The 18851-nt window shown below is 29.9% G+C and overlaps 1 protein-coding gene and 1 long non-coding RNA gene across 2 annotated transcripts in view; both read left to right on the top strand.

The window, feature by feature from the left end:
- LOC136797159 (uncharacterized) overlaps window positions 1-1984 on the top strand; it is a 6410-nt gene extending 4426 nt beyond the window's left edge. Inside the window, exon 2 of the long non-coding RNA XR_010845004.1 lies at window positions 1852-1984. This is a non-coding gene — a long non-coding RNA (uncharacterized lncRNA). The remainder of the gene's footprint in view (window positions 1-1851) is intronic.
- Window positions 1-18851, top strand: part of CngA (Cyclic nucleotide-gated ion channel subunit A) — a 609564-nt gene that overhangs the window by 401099 nt on the left and 189614 nt on the right. The window lies entirely within an intron of this gene.

Here is an 18851-nt window from a genome sequence, read left to right as displayed (position 1 = left end):
GATAATCCTCCGAGGCGTCTGAAAAGAAGATGGCCACGGGACCTTCTAATTTAAATTAATGTTTGAAGTACTACCGATGGGTGGTTCCTTCCCAAAATTTTCAAGTGTATATGAAACATACAACATATTTAACGAAACAAAAAAAAATGAAACATATTATTTTGTACAATTGTAAATTACATTAAATAAATTTTTAAAAAATTGTTATTACGTTTTTATGTATATAAGATGCTTATTTTGTTTAATTTATATTTTGTCTTTTATTTAGTTTTCTGTTTTCTAATTATATTTTTTGTTTAAATGGTATGAATAAACTGCTTCTTCATTTTAATATTTTACATTACACAGTTTATTAAAAAAATTCTCTGCCAAGAACTTCAAAATATCTCCATAGATCATACTTAGTATATTATTACCATAATTCTAAGAAGAATAAAAGCCTCACCTCTGGATCCATTGTCCTGCATTAATGATAACAATATTTTGCAATACAGATTTGACTCTCAAATCATGTTCATTATGCTGATGGCATTAGATTGGTTGTGTGCAGCCTAACGAAAATAGGATGGAATTCATTTACCAAATGAGACTGATATAAGCAAGAAGGAGAATGATAAGAAGTATAAATTGGTCATTGCTTGAGTGGTAGACTGCAGATTTGATTATATATTTGTCGTGCTGATTGTGGGTTTTCCCACCGCCTCAACCCTCTGTTGACTTTTAATCATTCTCAATATCCAACCATCCCTTCACAAAGCCCAGCTCCTGTTTTTGACATCCCTCCTCGAGTGATTCCATCAGGGTTCTATCGTTTTTTTTTTCTTTTGTTAGTTATTGCCGGCTCTTATTTAGGACGGGGGAAAACTGAAGGTTCGTATAGATATCTCTGATAAAATTGTTAGTGCCAGAACCGATTGGTTGTTTGCTTAGGACGAAACATTGCTTGATTAAATTTTATTCAACTGCGTTGGATGTCAGTTGCGTATTTGGAACCAAAGTTTTGATGAGTTAATATTTGACCGTGAATATATATGAAAAGATGGTTGGGGGTTTGGTAATTGAAGAATACAAACAAATAAAAACTTATTAAATAAGTGCCAAATTTGCTGCCTTCAACGAGGCTAAGAACAAAAATCAAGTTAAGAGCCATAATTTATAAAAGGAATTCCAGAATATTAAGAAAATAAGAGACAATATAGATTCAAGAATAGTGCTGAAAGAAAATGTATAATGTAAGTATTAAAAGAAGCATGCTATCTGATAATTAGTAATATTAAAATTAAGAAAGTGGAAAGGCTAAGGAAATAATATACATAAGAAAATTAATATAATATATGTAACATATGAAAATTATTTCAATTAATGTAATTGAAAAAGTAGGAAAGAAAAAATGTATGTAATTAATTAAATATGTGAGTAAAAAAACAGAATTAAAATAACAAAAAGTTATGTAAGCCGATAGGAGTAAAGAAATATGAATATTAATAAGAAAATATAGTTAGTGAATATATGTACAAAAAGGAAATTATTTAAAATTAAAGTTATAAAAATATATATATGAAATTCCTCCATCTACTTCAAAACTTTCAGATCACTCCTTATCTTTGAACCATTTTTGATTTTGATAAAACTTCAACCTAATTCTATTTATTTTCACAAGGCAGGTTTCGGTGTAGACCACACATGGTTCAATTTCTGTTTTAGTACTCCGCATATTTCAGTGGGTTGGAAAACACTGATTTAGAACAACTTTCTTCGGTTTGTCCTATCAAAAAATTTGTCGTTAGAGCGAAAAATAAAAATAAAAAATAGTCAAACTTCTTCTTTTTATTTATTTTATTTTTTTTGTAGGCTTCTGGATAATGAATTATTTCACGCTGGAGTCGAAAACCGCCAGGAAGAAGTACAAGATTATGAACGAATCCCGATAAAATCAGAAATAAAAATGAACCATCATTACTAATAAAAAATATTAATAAGAATATTAATTCGTTTTGTTTCCATTACTCAATTTCTTAAATTTATAACTAAAATAATTAATTTGTTGCAGTAGTTAGGACATGAAGTTGATAAAATTAATATTCCCTGCTAGATCATTTTCACACATCGATTTAATAAAATAAATTGATTGATGATTGAGGCAGGAATGAAGTTAAAAAATGACCTTCATTCTGTATTTTAGAAATCTTTATATACCATCCGTAAAGGGTCAGATGTTCAGTTTTTTGTGGGGAAATACTGTTTCTTGAACTACAGTTATACAAGGAAGTGATTTATTCATTATCATGCTGAACCGCCAGATTTTTTCCCCTAGTTTATATAATGAACTAGGGAAAGGATGCCCACTTAATGAGGCTCGGTACACTCCGGAGAGCACAAGGGTTGTCTCACGGCCACAGTATCAGAATAAATAATAATCTCCCACAGCAGTATTCGAACCCGGGTCCTTATTATTATTAGTATTAGAAGCAGAATGCCTTACCACCGCCAAACCATCCTGTTTGCCATATTTTAAGAAAATTAGCAATTAATTTTAAATGCTTAAATTTTAAAATCTGTAATGCTTATAGATATCTGAAAAAAAATATGAATGCAATACAATTTGTCTCCTTACAATTTTTTAATGTTTTGGTATAAAAAAAAAAAATAAAAATTATATCACCAAATTAATAATGATGTTTAAAAAAACAAGGAAAGATCCTATGCAAAACAGTAGTAGAGGGGAAAAATTGAGGAAATGAGGTTCGTGAGTACAGTGTGATGGTGTAAATGAAATATGAGGGTAGTTTAAATTACAAAAGAACTGATGTATGACGGAGCATTTATGGATATATAGGACTGTGTAACTCCTACTAAGAATACAATGAAAAAGCTATCATGTATTTTAAAAATAAAGTAAAATTAATAAGAAGAAAAATGTGGCAATCTATATTTTTATAGGATAGATTGTCCTAAAGATGAGGGAAATATCTCTGAAACATCAATGAAGGAACTTTCTGAGTGTTGTAAGGAAATTGTAGGAAGGATTTTTTCACAATAAAAATTTATATAGAACAAATAGTGATATTTTTTTGTTTAAATATATTCCGGTTAAATAACGTAAAGCAGCCTTTGTCGGTGATTTCAATATCAATTAAGCAAGCTGATGACTCGAGAATCTTTATCAGACTCCTTTTCATGCCTCATTTGGTAGTGTCATTACCGAAAATCGTCACCATAGGTTGCGTTTTCCGTGTTTTATTTCTGCTACGTAAAAGTGCATACGTAATCGAATGTAATTAATGTATTATAATTTTTGTCTATTATTTTTTTTATTTCTAAGAAATCAAAGGATTTAATTATTTTTTATTCACATACGTTTTAATACAGATGAAGATAATTGAATGATGGGGATCATTTACATTGCGGTAATACACTTTAAATTTTATTTTAATCTAAAGAAGTTTTTTAGAATTACTATCTAAATTTTTACGATAATTTAAATTTTTTAAAAATGTTGGTACCTATTTATTTATATCCATGAAAAAAATTATTTATTACTTTTTATTTTACATTGTTAATAATATAATTAACATTATCAATCTTGTGTTGATAGGTTTCACTGATAAAAAACTAAAATGTTATCAAAGTGTCAAAACTTGATTTGAATTAAACATTTTTTTCCGAAAAATGATCCAAATCATTGATAGAGTGGATTGAAAAAATAATGGATTTTTTAAAGTCATTCCACGAATTCTTGCTTCTAAGGATCTTCTGTTTTTTCCTTATATTTTTTTTTAAGCACTGATGAAAAATGTTTACTTCTTCTGCGGCATCTCTACAAGACAACACTCAACAGACTCCATAGCTACCAGAACTTTATCCTGCAGATTGTCAGGAAGATCAAACTCTAGAGGGCCAGTGCCATCCACCAAGCACCCCAGTCCCCCTCTGTGCCGGAGTTCATACACCGACAGTACATCAATTTCTTTTATGGCACTGTACGAACCCACTCTTCCGGGAGAGAGCCCCTCCATCAACACCTAGGAGGAGGTTATGCACTGTCCCCTTGATCGACGTGCTCGCTGAGATAGTTCGGACTCGGTCTAATCCGCATAATCAATCACCAGTAGAGAATGTCCTTCGCCACTCATGGCCAGCGTCACAATGTACCCCCATACTCAGTGGATCCCATCATTTACTATAAAATATCCTTCAGAAAAGGACCGATGCCACCAATCGTCCTCTACATACATCTTTCCAGTAATACCCCTACAAACCCAATTCTACTTAATCAGTTTTAACGCAATCCTCCCATCTACGTTTCGTTTTACCCCTCGGAGTTTTGCTCGTCCGTTCATTGTTTATTAACATTTTAGAGATTCGCTGATTAGTAAGCCCAACAACCTTACACGCCCATCTTATACTCCGCAATCTTATAAAAAATATGTCCTATCGTATAAAAAAGGTTTTTATGCCAAGTTTATGTATTGCATTTGCTTGTGTACCAATAAAAAGAAGGTGGGCAAAAAAAGTATGAGCCTCCCGTATATTTTAATCTCAGACGACAAGTTATATTTATTGAATAATAATTTTTTTTTTTTATTAAATCTAAAAATCATAGGACATAGTTTTTGCTTCCTGACTATCGAGGGTAAGTAAGCTTTGTAGCATTCTGTAAATAAATCAAATGTCCCAAGATTTGAAAAAATTTTTTAGAAAAAAAGAATAAAAAAGTTTGATAATGTGTCTCTCAGTTTGTCTGACTGTTGGAAAATTTATGATAGGGCATGACAGGCCAAGCCTTTGATGTCAGTTTCATGAATCGTACTCTTTGGTAGTTCACTTACGTATGCGTAAATATTTTTTTTTTCAGCACATTCTTTTTTTTCAGTCTTATTTGTTAAATGAATCGTTTGAATTGTCCAATAAATTTGGAACGAAGATGAAAATTAGGGTAAACTAGTACATTAACTGTTTTTCTTCCGCAATATGCCAACGTATTTCTCTTGTCACGCATGTTTTAAACACTGCTTCTGAATTTTATTCAAAAACGACAAATAATTTTAATAAGTATTGTTAATTATGTACCTACCTATTCATCAGAATTGGTGAGGAAACTATACTGTACTATGTACAGAACTGAGTTTTTAAAATTTTTTTTTTAAACAAGTTAGTAATTCCCACTACACATAAATCAGCTATTATTCTCAGATATAATTTTTACACTATGTTCAATTAAGAACTTTCTTTATTATTAATCATACCCTGATGAAAATTTTTTTCTTAGTTGTTGCAAATTCTGGACCAGTCTCGAGTTGAAGTCTCAAGTGACCCTTGAGTTAGGTTGCTTGTGGTGCATGACCCTGCCCCTCTTCACTCTTCCCGTAATAGCTGTCTTCTTTTATCACACAATTGGCTGCCTTCTATCATTTCTCTCAGCCATAACTGTGTAGAAAAAAGCTATTTTTACATGACTAATTAATTTTGTAAAAGTATTTGAGAAAACATTAAAATACACTACTTGCTAACTGTTTTAATTCCTTTATTTTTATATCAAAATTCAATTGTGTTTTGATCCTTATTAAAACAAATATTTTAACAAAAATGTAATTTTCCATTTTTAGCAAGTATTTTTTGTAATGAGAAAATCTGTGTTGTATCGGATATAGCGGATATAATACAAAGTTGTCATGGCAAATCGATTATATGAATTGCGTTTGTAGACTTAGCTTGTGGCGAGTCTACACAAAGACTTGTAATCTGTTGTTGCTGTCGAACTCGGAGCTCAAGCCGTTCCTGAGCGACGAGACTCTCTTAATACAAGAGCCCAAGAGAAGAAAAAAGTTAGTCATCTCACGCCAATTTTTGATTACTTTAATGAAAACTATGTATAATTACTAGCAAAATTAATGAGTCTGCCAAGTATAGGTAGGAGGAATAAAAAATGGCGGGTGTTTCAAAGCGATAAAAAAAAAAATAATTTTTCATTCGGAGCTCTATATCTTAAAAAGTAGGAACAACACAAGAAAACCTAAGAGAACGTCATTTAAACAATAGTAAATTTGCTAAAATATGACCCCTAATACAGTTATTTACCTTAAATATTTTTCGAGATATAGCTTTTTAAAAAGAAACGTTTCAGAAAAATTTTGTAAGGGACATACTGAAAGATCAGTAGTCAGTGAATTTATATTTCAAAAACCATGTGACGTACAGATGTCTATTAGCACTCAAATTAAAGCTAGTTTACTAAGCCATAAAGTAGTTTATGATGTTTATCTTCGTAGGAGTAATAATTTACATGAAATTTGCTAAAATAAATTGATTTATAGTTGTTCGGATAAATTTTCATTTGCCAAATTTATATTCATATGTGAATATCATAAAAACTATTACCCCTACGATAAGTGTAATAAACTACCTTATAGAAAGTTAAATTTCCTTTATTTTGAGTGCTGGCAGATATATGTGCGTCTTATGGATCTAGAATATATTTTTTCAAAAATCCAACATTTTATAGGAACAACGAGAAATTAACATTTGGTGAGTTTATTTTAGCAGAAAATAAACTACTATTCATGAAAACTATTACACTAATATCATGAAAACTACTATTCCTACGAAGGTAAATGTCATATACTTCTTTATAGTCCATTAAACTAGCTTTAATTTGATTGCTAATAGACATCTGTACGTCACACAGTTCCTGAGATATAGATTTCTCAAAATGAATTAACTAACTACTAATCTTTCAGTAGATTTTTAAGAAATTTTGCTTTTTAAAAAGCTATATCTCCAGAACTATTGGAAGTAAATAGCTCTTTTAGCGCTAATATTTCAGCAAATCTACTCTTCTTTAAATGATGTTCTCTTATATTTTCTAGTGTTGTTGTTAGTTTTTAAGATATAGAGCTTCGCATGAAAAATTAATGATTTTTAAGGGTTTGAAACAGCCGCCACTTTTTATACCTGGTAGATTTCATCAATTTTGAATAGTAATTATACCTAGTTTTCATTAAAGTAATCAAAAATTGGGGTGAGATAACTGCCTTTTTTTCTTCACGGCTCTTGTACTATCTTGGCTTGGCGAATCTCGATCGCTCAGGAATCAAGATGCTGGTTCTAGATCAGTCTTTTACTCAGTTCCTGTCCAAGTTTTCATAGTTTTCTACTTTCAAAACCTAAACTAGATCTCCCCGTCAATTTTTTTATTTATTCTTTAGGCTATTGAAAGAATATTTAACAGTCAGGAATATTAAAACTTTTATCATTAAGAATATTAAACCTCTATTATTCTTATTTAATTTTTAAATTTCATTGTAAACCTTTTTAATTTTTCATTTACTTTGTTCATTTATGTTTATATCATTTAAGTGTTTGTATTTTTTTTTGCCCTGATGAATCCTTGCAACGTGGGACAAAACATTGGGTTAATATTTATTATGTTGGGTTCATATAAATTATTAATAATTTGAACGCCCTTTTACCTTTTATTTTTCAATATTTGACAATGTTACTACCTTAGAATCATGGCTATCTTAGAATCGCTTTCAAGGATCATTTATATTTTAGTAATTAGAATTTTTCGGGTTCTTTTTATAAATTTAGAAACTCCCTAATCACTTCGTCGGACCACAGAATTATCACATACTGAAAACATTCAGAAAATTGAATAACTTTACGAACCACAACTGATCGTGGTGAGTGATGATGGAACCACCCCAAGCCGTTTTATTTTAGCAGTATTAATAATTCTTAGCTTTCCAACAGCGTGACGTTTGCCGAACTTCATATTCCTTTAGCCACCGGCCACGGAATGGCTTTATTGTTTGTATTAAATTTATTATACTGTAAGTTAGTATGAGACTATATACAACTTAAAGGTTGTAGAAGCTATTTTGTGGCATGTTATGTGTGACATAGAATGGTGCATCTACTATTTTTCGAAGCGATTTTGACTAAAACGACAATATTCTTTTGATTTTTGAAGTTAAGGTTGAGCTCAATTGGAGGATTAAGATGAATTCCAGCAAATCCCATCAAATCACCTTTACCCTTCGTCGTAAACCTACCGACTGCCCTACGGTTTCATTTAATAATGTTACTCTTACCCCTGTCGAACAGATCCGAACTGAAAAGACAGGAAACTGCACGTCGATTTCGACTATTATAGCCTTACTAGACAAACGGTCCAAACTTCCAACACATTACAAAAGACTGATCTACATGACTGTAATAAGGCCAATCTGGACATATGGAGTTGAGTTTTGGGGCTCCACTAAACCTTCGAATTCCTCTCGTATTCAATCCTTATAATCCAAAATCCTTCGTAAAATCCTCAATGCTCCTCTCCTTACTTTGTCACAAATAAAATCATACATAAAGACCTTAATGTTCCCTTTGTAGCCGATCTAGCCCGAACCAGATATCACTCCTTCCATCATAAACTCTCTAACCACTCAAACCCCCTAGTTTCTAATCTTGCATCCTCTTCCATTCCTGACAATCCTCAGAGGCGCCTGAAAAGAAGATGGCCACGAGACTAGCTAATGTAAAATGTCATTAGAGTGATACCAATGGGTAGTTTCTTTACACGCCTGTAACACTCTAATTTAACTTAGATCAGATTTAATAAATGTATTATGTACATGTATAATGTACAGTTGTAAATAGCAATAAATACATATTTAAAAAAAAAAAAAAAAAGGTAGAGCACAGGTGCACATAAGGATTTTATTATTATCTCTGACTTGGTAAGTTTGTTTCTTGAAGGTAATTTGAAGTATATGTCAATTATCCTTAAAGTCGAATTCTTTAGCTCTATATCAGTCCCTTGTCTAGATAAAATTCCAAATAGTTCTCATTTCTCTTATCTATCCTACTATAATATCACATGCAATTAGTGTATTTATTCGTTTGTTTTAACTATTTCATCTTTACCACACCCTTAATATTCCTCTTCTGAATAGACTTAAGATTTGTTTTTTAATTGTAATATAATAAATGAGTTTTAAGAAGAGAACTGTCAGTTGGTAAAATATACGAAAGTTTATTCTCCCTCAGTGAATTGCGAATTTAGAAAACCGGCGGACAGCCGACGCTGAGCCTTCTATATTAATTAGCTGCCCCACCTTTAATTGACACCGCCACCGTAATAGCATTTTGTTACTTCCTGTGGAAGCGAGATGAAAAGTGACTGCAACATGAAAGGTACTGAAAATAAACTCTAAACAGTCTTTAACAACTAGATGATGCGATTAATTGATATAAATTAATTTATTCGTAATAAAAAAAATATATTATAAAAGATTCCAAAACATGATTTTAATACTGATTTACGTTTATACCAAAAATATTACCCTAAGTTTTATTATCAGAACTTTCGTTTGGCATAATTAAATTAATTTATCCATGTGATATTGTGGAAATGACAATGAATGATTTGGGAAAGTGGAGCGGAATCATCAAACATGTACATAATCAAAGCCAGAAAAACATGATGATGATTTCGAATTACTTAAACAATATGTTTAAATGATTCGGTATTATTTTGGCTTAGAATGTCATTGAATAAAATTTTCAGTTTAGGTATATATTTGAAATTATATAAACGTATTTTTATTTGAGAAAAGTGTATATATTTTTTTAAAAAATGATTTTCCATTGATTTGGCTTGATAATTACATTATTATTTTTTTCGAATAAATCTAAATCTATGATTATTGTCCTCCACTTTTAAAAATAATACTTATATAAAAATGAAAATAAAACAAGCTATAAAGGTAGAGTATGTGAGGTATGGGTAATATGACCCAAACTCGACCTGCACCTGGCCTGATAGCTGAAACAACACAAAAAAAAAATAAACTCCGAACAAATTAAGCAAATACCAATTTAAGTTTGTAATGACCTACAGTCATTCTTTATTTTTTTAAAAAATAATGAAAAATGAACAGAGAGAGTAGAAACTGGTGTGATTTTTTTTAAATACTTGACTATAAAAACTTTTAGTATCTATAGATAAACAATGTTTTACTTCACCTCGAGACCAAATTCAATTCGATAAGATTCTGAGAACATTGCCTAAATGAATTGATTTCCTTCACACATGCGTAAGCACTCGAATGTGAGAAAGTAAATGGCCTGAGAACTTTCCCAGATGACTAATCAAACAGGCGTATTTATTCTGGGGCGAGTTGGATAAACGAAACTGAAACCTGGAAACTTTATTTAACAATACAACCACTCTTTTTGCATTTTGAAATTTACAATAAATGTAACAATTACAACAATTAGGAGCAACAAATTTTTCGTAATATATAATAAATAAATAAATAAAGGTTACAAAATTTACTCAAATGCCTAACGTCCAATATTGAGAATAGATATTTCTAAATTATTCTCAGCTTAAATAGACATGGTGACTAACACCTATTTCAAACTTTATCATGAAATTATTATTTCTCGTTACAAAATTTTAGTATTTCCTTTTGAAAAATTATATCAAAAATATAAGAGCTAACTAAAATTGTGCTTGGTTAAAATTTGATGCTAATTTGTTATCGAATCAATACTGAAAATGCTGAACATGATTTTATAACTTTATTCACCATCGTAGCTGAAAGGCTCAAATATAAATGTGTTAGGTGAAATTAAAAAACTATTTGATCATTATGGTGACAAGAAACGATTTAACGGACTGGCAAAACGAAACAACTTGCATCGGCCAGTTCAACATCTACCTCATATTAGAGCAAATGTTTCCGCTAAGCGTTTTAGTCATTTTCCAAAATTCTTCTCTAGTACACATGACTTTCCAATTATTAAATAACACAATTATTAAGGAAAAACATTTTTTTTACATTGCGTTAAAAGGACGTTGAAATAATACATATAAAACATGAAAAATTGTATAAGAAAACTTATAAAAGGCATAACGATAAAAACATGTGATAATCCACATAATGAAGATCTAAACAAAGGTAGTTTGAAGTTTTGTTTCCATTTTATTTATTTTTTTTAATTACTTTTTTACATATGAATAAAAACTGTTTTTTAGATAATCGAAAAATCGATTCTATAAAGTGACCAAGTAGATAATAATTAGATTATAAGGTAATATGGTAGTAAAATTGTGAGATTTTGCAAATTAAAAATGAGCAGGAATCTTCCGAAACGTTGTTGGGAGGATAATAATAAACATATTAATATATATAAATCTAAAAGGAAGTAAATTTTACTGACAAATTTTAGGAATAGCAAGATAGAAAATAGCTATTGAGCAAGTTTTGTTAAATGTTAAGTATTTTATAGTCAGTTTGCTCCCATTATTAAATATTATTCTTACACCCATGCTCTAGCACATTCCTCGCTACACAGAGTGTTAGTAGACAACCCTTTTTTTCCGAGGAGCTTGAGAATTTATTAATAAAACTTGTTATGTTAAATTATGGTGAAACGATTTCTTTTTGTTAGTGAAGTCGTCTTTGTAATCTTTCCCATTTCTTCTCTAGTACACATGACTTTCCAATTATTAAATAACACAATTATTAAGGAAAAACATTTTTTTCTACATTGCGTTAAAAGGACGTTGAAATAATACATATAAAACAAGAAAAATTTCATAAGAAAACTTATAAAAGGCATAACGATAAAAACATGTGATAATCCACATAATGAAGATCAAAACAAAGGTAGTTTGAGGTTTTGTTTCCATTTTATTTATTTTTTTTAATTACTTTTTTAAATATGAATGAAAAAAAAAACTTTGAGGAATATGTCGGAAAACAGCCAATGAATATATAATAAAAATGTTAATCTTGTGAGCTCTGCTCTACCCCTCACACGTGGGGAATAGATTGGGCTCAGGGATTCTCTGGGCGATTGTGTAAATATTGTATATATTTTAAATTAATATTTATTCTAAATGTGACTGGAGATTATTTTATTTTTATTATTATTTATTTATGCTCATAGTTTAATTATGTTCATTTTCTTTATCCTTCTGTTTATTGATTTTTATGTTCTTTCTTTTTTCCTTCATTTATTTATTTTTCATTCTTATTTTATTTTATTTTAGTATGAATGTGATCATTTACCACTATTGCCTATTTCCTATAACAGTGTGGCAGATTGTAATATCCATCAATAAATAAAGTTTTTGAAATTAAAAATAAATAAATAAAAATGTTACGATTATGTTTCTCTGGACATTGTAATTTTCTAAAAACTACCACCTAAAATCTTTTCAAAATAAAGTCCGAAGAATCGCAGTTAATGCTCCTTGGTTCATAAGAAATAGCCAATTGCATCGCGAATTACAAATGGAGTCAATAGAGGATTATATCAAAAAACGGTTCATGAAGTTCCACTCCCAGTTGCCGACAGTTAAAGGAGCAGTGACCTACAACCTGGGAAACCCAACCACAACCCGAAGACTGAAGCCCAGACTGCTGCAGGACATTCTTTTATAAATTTTTAATAAATATAAAATTAATTCATAGTCACACTACTCTCTTTACTTATTATTATTATTCATTTTATTTATTCATTATTATTATTATTATTATTTTTATTAATTTATTTTTTCTCTCTTCCCTTTTTCAAATTAACTTGTTTCTTTTTACTATTAGAAGACAGTTGTTTGTTTTATGTAATTGTACCAATATCATTATTTTTTGTTATTAATTTTACTTTCCTCTTTTATTAAGAAGCATTATTCTTATCTATTTATTTTATTATTGTTTTTTTTCTTTTTATAAAAACATTTTATATAGTTAGGGGTGTCATTTGTATGACTATACCCCCTCATAATCAACTGTTAAAAAATATATGTAATATAAGTTATATCAACCATGTAAGGCCCACCAGGCCGATCTGGTATAAAAATAAAATAAATAAAAACTACCACCATATCTCACAATTTTTGAAGATCCCTGGAGAAAAATGGACATTTCATACTCCATTTCGGATTCCGAAATGATAGAGTCCGTCATGATAGTTTAAGATCCTCAGTAGAGCAAGGAGATTTAAATGCAGGGATAATCACGTCTCTGTTAATAAATACTTTTATAATGACGGATTCTTGAAGAAGATTTAACACTCTATCGATTTCGTTATTTATGTCATATTATTTGAAGTATAATTTAAAAATTATTTATAATTTCACTATTGCGAAAGGTTTTTTTTTCCCCTATTTTTCACTTTTGTATACTTCTGTTTTCTTTTTAATGTACATGTCTAACACAATAGGCGATTTAGTAGCTCAGTGGTAATCTGTACAATGAGGTTAATTGCGGTGACCTCACAAAACCGTGATATCTCAAACCGCAATTGGAACACGATCCTAGCTAGGCCTCTCCTGGGAAATATTTCCATGGTCCCCGGCAATGAAATCTTTCACTCAGCGATTATTAGTTTGATTACACAAGTCCAATTTTCCATTATCGATAAAAATGTAAATAATAGAAAATTAATCTCATCGGCATAAATAATTAGTGATGCTTTCCTTCAACTAAGCCTGTCAAGCGCCATTTTCGTTTCAACCCCTTTTAATCATCCGCCTTTCGTTGCCTTGACCATTCTCTGAACCCTCTTCTTATCAATATGCATATTACTTATAGTCTTTCTCCACATTGCTTCAATACTTAGTCCTTACATCAAAGACAACTAATGAATTCCTGATAAAATGTAGAAAGATACATTTCTGTTTTTTGTTTTAATAATTAATATTAAATGGATTAAACGAAATGAATACACATAAACACTTACACAATGTAAATAGCTTCCTCACTATTTCTTATCTATTTATTTTTATCGTAATTCTCTTATATCATTTAATTTTATTAATTTTAGAAATTGCGTTTTCTATAAATTATCCTTTTTTGGAGATTTCTAATCGGTAAGTAATAATCTATATTTTAAAGCTAATGGTTAGTTTTAAGTGAGGTTTTTGTCAGTAATTCCTCATTTAACATAATTTTTCTATTCTATATTTTGAAATTTACAAAAGTAACTAAACAAAGTAAGTAAAAATAATGTCTAAATTATAAAATGGAGTTCTATCAATAGGTTGATTCTCCAAATGTTTGTATCATGTCACTATATCATCTACAGCAAATTTATCTATTGTATATATTTTTATATAGTTGTAAATAACATTAAATAAATTTAAAATAACATTTACAAAAGATGATTACAGCTAGTGAAAGAATTATTCTTTGAATGTTTTTTTTTTAATTATAATAATGCCAAATTCCTGTAAAAATACCAGAGTTCACATTGAATGCGACAGATAAAAAAATTGAAAATTTCCGATTAGACAATAAAATTTACATTTAAAGCAGCTATAAGTATTCAATGTAAATATAAGTGTTATTTTAAGGAATACAGGATTGGTGAAGACCCTTTCTGTACTAAATACAAGGAATAATGAATTTTAAAATTTTTCGGCCCTTTTGTAATCCTATTTTGTTGCCTACCGATTGTCAGTTAAGTTTTCAATAAAAGGGAGGATCCTTTTATGAGGTCTGTTATTAAAAGTTGAGATTTTTCATAAAGTCTCAATTGGAGCGAAGGGCTCATTTTGCCCCACCCCACTTTGAGGCCTCATCAGGCGACCCGCTCCTTTCCCAACCCCCTTCCTAATTCCATTGTCTTGTAAAACTGTTCTATTTTTATTCATTTATTCTTCCCATTTTGTGTTAGGGGTATTTTGTCGTTTTGGATTTATTTGTTTTTCCTTTTTAAGTGAATAAATGTCTAAACATCATAAGCTTTCATAATTTGTAAAAAATAAATATTTAATTTATTGACATGTGACCTATTTACAACCCATAAATCACAAGAAATTTTTCTTATTTAACTCATGACTCAGTTTATACGAACAGCTTGTTACATACGAACTTATTGTCGGCATTTTATACAAAATAATTGGTTTGAGTTACGATACATCATAAATTATTTCATAAGAATTAAAGTTAAATTATATAGTGTTAAGTTTTTTTCTATCTAAGAAATGACAATCATATTTTTTTCTAGCAATTATGAAACGTCAAAATATATATATGTATTTTTAAATAATTTATTTATTGTTATTTACAACAGTATAAACAAATTTAAAACCAATTAATTTGCTATTAGTTATAACATGACATGATACAGACATGTGGTGAATCTAATCATTGATAGAACTCTAATAACATTCTAGAGCAGATCTCGTAGCCATCTTCTTTCAGATGCCCAAAAGGATTATCAGAGAATGAAGGGGAAGCAAGGTTAGAAACAAGTGGGTTTCGGTAAAGAGCATTAATGGTTTTGGACTGTGATGATTGGATACGAGAGAAATTTTATGGTTTGGTAAAGCCCCAAGGTATACAGTACAAGAGCCGGGAAGAAAAAAAGGCAGTTATTTCACCCCAATTTTTGATTACTTTAGTATAAACTATGTATATTTACTAGTCAAAACCTACGAGTTTGCCAAATATAGGTAGGGTGGGGGGAAATGGTGGCTGTTTCAAAAACTTAAAAAACATTAATTTTTCATTCGGAGCTCTATATCTTAAAAACAACACTAGCAAATCTAAAAGAACATTATTTAAAGAAGTGTAAATTTGCTAAATAAGAGCCCTAAAAGAACTATTTACGTCTAATAGTTCTCGGGATAAAGCTTTTTAAAAACACATTTCTTAAAAACTACTGCAAGTAACTTAATTTATTTTGAGAAATCTATATCTCAGGAACTATGTGACTTATAGATGGCTATTAGCACTCAAATTAAATCTAGTTTAACGTACTATAAAGTAGTTTATGACTTTTACCTTCGCAGGAATAGTATTTTTCATGATATTTCCTAAAATAAATTGATTTATAGTTGTTAGGACAATAAGTTTGAGTTTTGAAAGACTTTATTTCAGAAACCATAGGTCTAATTAAAGCTAGTTAAATTTACTATAAAATAGTTTATAACGTTTATCTTCGCAGGGATAGTATTTTTTTATGATATTTGACACAATAAATTCACAAACTGTTAATGTTTAGTAGTTCGTATGAAATGTTTGATTTTTGAAAAAATATATCTCTAGATACATAAGACGCACATATGTCTGGCAGCACTCAAAATGAAGAAAATTTAACTGACTATAAAGTAGTTTATGACACTTATCTTCGTAGTTTTTATGATATTCGCATATGAATATAAATTTGGCAAGTGTGTGTTTGTGCAAACAACTATAAATCAATTTATTTTATCAAATATCATGAAAACTACTCCTACGGCGATAAATATAGCTTTAATTTAAGTACTAACAGACATCTGTACGTCAAATGGTTTTTGAGATTTAGACTTCTCATAATAAATTCACTGACTACTGATCTTTCAGTACGTTTTGTACAACATTTTAATGAAATATTGCTTTTTTAAAAAGCTATATCTCAAGAACTATTGAACTTAAATAGCTCTATTAGGGCTCTTATTTTAGCAAATTTGATCATCTTTAAATGACGTTCTCTTAGGTTTTCTTATGTTGTTCCTCCTTTTTAAGATATAGAGCTCCGAATGAAAAATTAAATGTTTTTATCGCTTTCAAACAGCCGCCATTTTTTATTCCCCCTACCTATACTTGGCAGACTCATAAATTTTGACTAGTAATTATACCTAGTTTTCTTCAAAGTAATCAAAAATTAGGGTGAGATGACTGCCTTTTTTTTTTCCTCTTGGGCTCTTGTACTAAAACACTCCCAGCTTCTTAGTAGTAAAAAAAAAATCCCCATACAGCTACACCAAAATCAATATAAAACAAAAAAAATTGAATATGTGTAAAGCCGGTAAAAATAATAATAATAATAAATTGTTTGATCGTTAGCTTAATTCTTGTTGCATGCAATAATTTGTATGATTGTAAACGTGATTAGAAAATATAGGGCTGCTATATGTACAAAAAGCGTTTGTTGAATTGATAAAAATCGTCAAAAGATACACACATAGCCCTGTTATACATTTACATAATTGAGGATTTGATCAAATTAGAATTTTCGTTTTATATCATCACATCGCCACCTCATACATATTTAAGCAGCCGTCCCGTTTGAGTTTCATAAGGTTTTGGTCATTGCGTGAAAATCTTCTTCATTCCCGATTTTTTATTCAAGTTGTGATCCTACAAATAAATTTATTGTAATTCAGTTTTTAGTTCTCCTAATGAGCATCCAGGGAAACATATGCCATCATTGTTGACACCGCCTTCAGCGGACCCAGTAACCATTCTTATAATGCCATCCCGTCAAAACAAGAAAATGAAATAGATACCGGCTAGATATATATATATTTGTAAATGCCTTTTTTTCTTTGCTCCAGGAGGTAAGAAAAAAAAAAAAGTTTGTAGTTCGTAAGATTTTATATTGTCTTTTGAGCTCGTAATTTTTTACTCAATTACATTGTAATTTCGAAAAAGGACTACATCTGGACAAACGATTAACATGGAATTCTCACACAAGACTAAAAAGACAGGAAACTGCACGTCGCTTCCGACTATTACAGCACATACTAGACAAACGGTCTAAACTTCCAATCCATTATAAAAAAATTGATCTAAATGACTGTAATAAGGCTAATTTGGACATACATTGAGCTTTGGGGCTCCACTAAACCTTCGAATTCCTCTCGTATCCAATCCTTACAATCCAAAATCCTTCGTAAAATCCTCAATACTCCAGATATCCTTCGTTCCATTATGGACTCCTAACCATCCAAACCCACTAGCTTCTAAGCTTGCTTCCTCTTCCATTACTGACAATTCTCCGAGGCGCCTGAAACGAAGAGGGCCTTGAGACCGCTAATGTAAAAACCTCTTTAGAGTGCTACCAGCTTCTCTACAAGTCTGTATCACTCCATAATAACATACATCAAAATTACCAAATGTATAATTATGTACAGTTGTAAATTCCAATAAACAAAAAAAAATTGTTTTGAACGTACCCCCTGGGCATTTTCTTATTATTAGTTACTCATGGCCAATCAAAGATCTTCCATTGTAGTCAATTATATGAATAATGGACTATATGATTAAGAGCCTATACAACTAAAAAATTTTTTATTCAATGGTTTAGTTGAACTTACCTCATTAAACTACATTATTGTTCTACGGTGTATTTTCAATAAGCGACATTTGAACGAAACTAACCTAAAAACCTTAACAATAGAAGGCCCTCAAATAAATAAAATGTTACCATTTTTTCATAATAGTTTATATTATTCTTTCATCATTCTGAATTGTTGTCAGGGTAATTATATGCCAACCAGTTTAATTGTCTGCAAAAATTAAAAATAATATTACTAATTGTAGTAAATATAGAAAAAAAGATGCTACCTGTAGAGTAGATCAAAAACTTTTAATTCCAAGTCAGACTCGTTTTTAGCATTCTTAAAAATTCTTATATGGATTTTTCATTGAAATTTATTTTTCATAGAAATAGAAATTCTTTAAACTTTACATTGAAGTTCTCAAGACTGCAGTCGTTATCCATTATAGTATTACATTTCGCCTAATGTTTAAGTTAGATGTAACTTAATAACATTTTTTTCTTTTCAGAGAGTAATAATTTTGCTGATCATTTACTTAAAAATTAATTATTATAAGCAGTTTTCTTGTGTTACGATTCCCGTTGTTCACGCTACTGTTGGAAAGTTCTGCTTGAATTTCTGCTCTTCTATTCTAAATCAACACCTTTTAGTCTTTATGATAAGAGCAAAATAGTAGTTTTCAATAAAGAAAAACATTTATTTTAAATCTCCGGTTTTCATTTGTTTATTTAGTTCCTTTACATGTAATTTGTTTTTTTTTCAAACCTCTTTATTTTTATATATAGTTACA

Source organism: Halyomorpha halys, unplaced genomic scaffold, assembly GCF_000696795.3.
Source record: "Halyomorpha halys isolate HHAL.00 unplaced genomic scaffold, Hhal_1.1 Scaffold23.1, whole genome shotgun sequence".
NCBI classification, from domain to species: Eukaryota; Metazoa; Arthropoda; class Insecta; order Hemiptera; family Pentatomidae; genus Halyomorpha; species Halyomorpha halys.
Note: the sequence above shows the minus strand (reverse complement) of the source record. Positions and strands in the feature narration are given on the sequence as shown.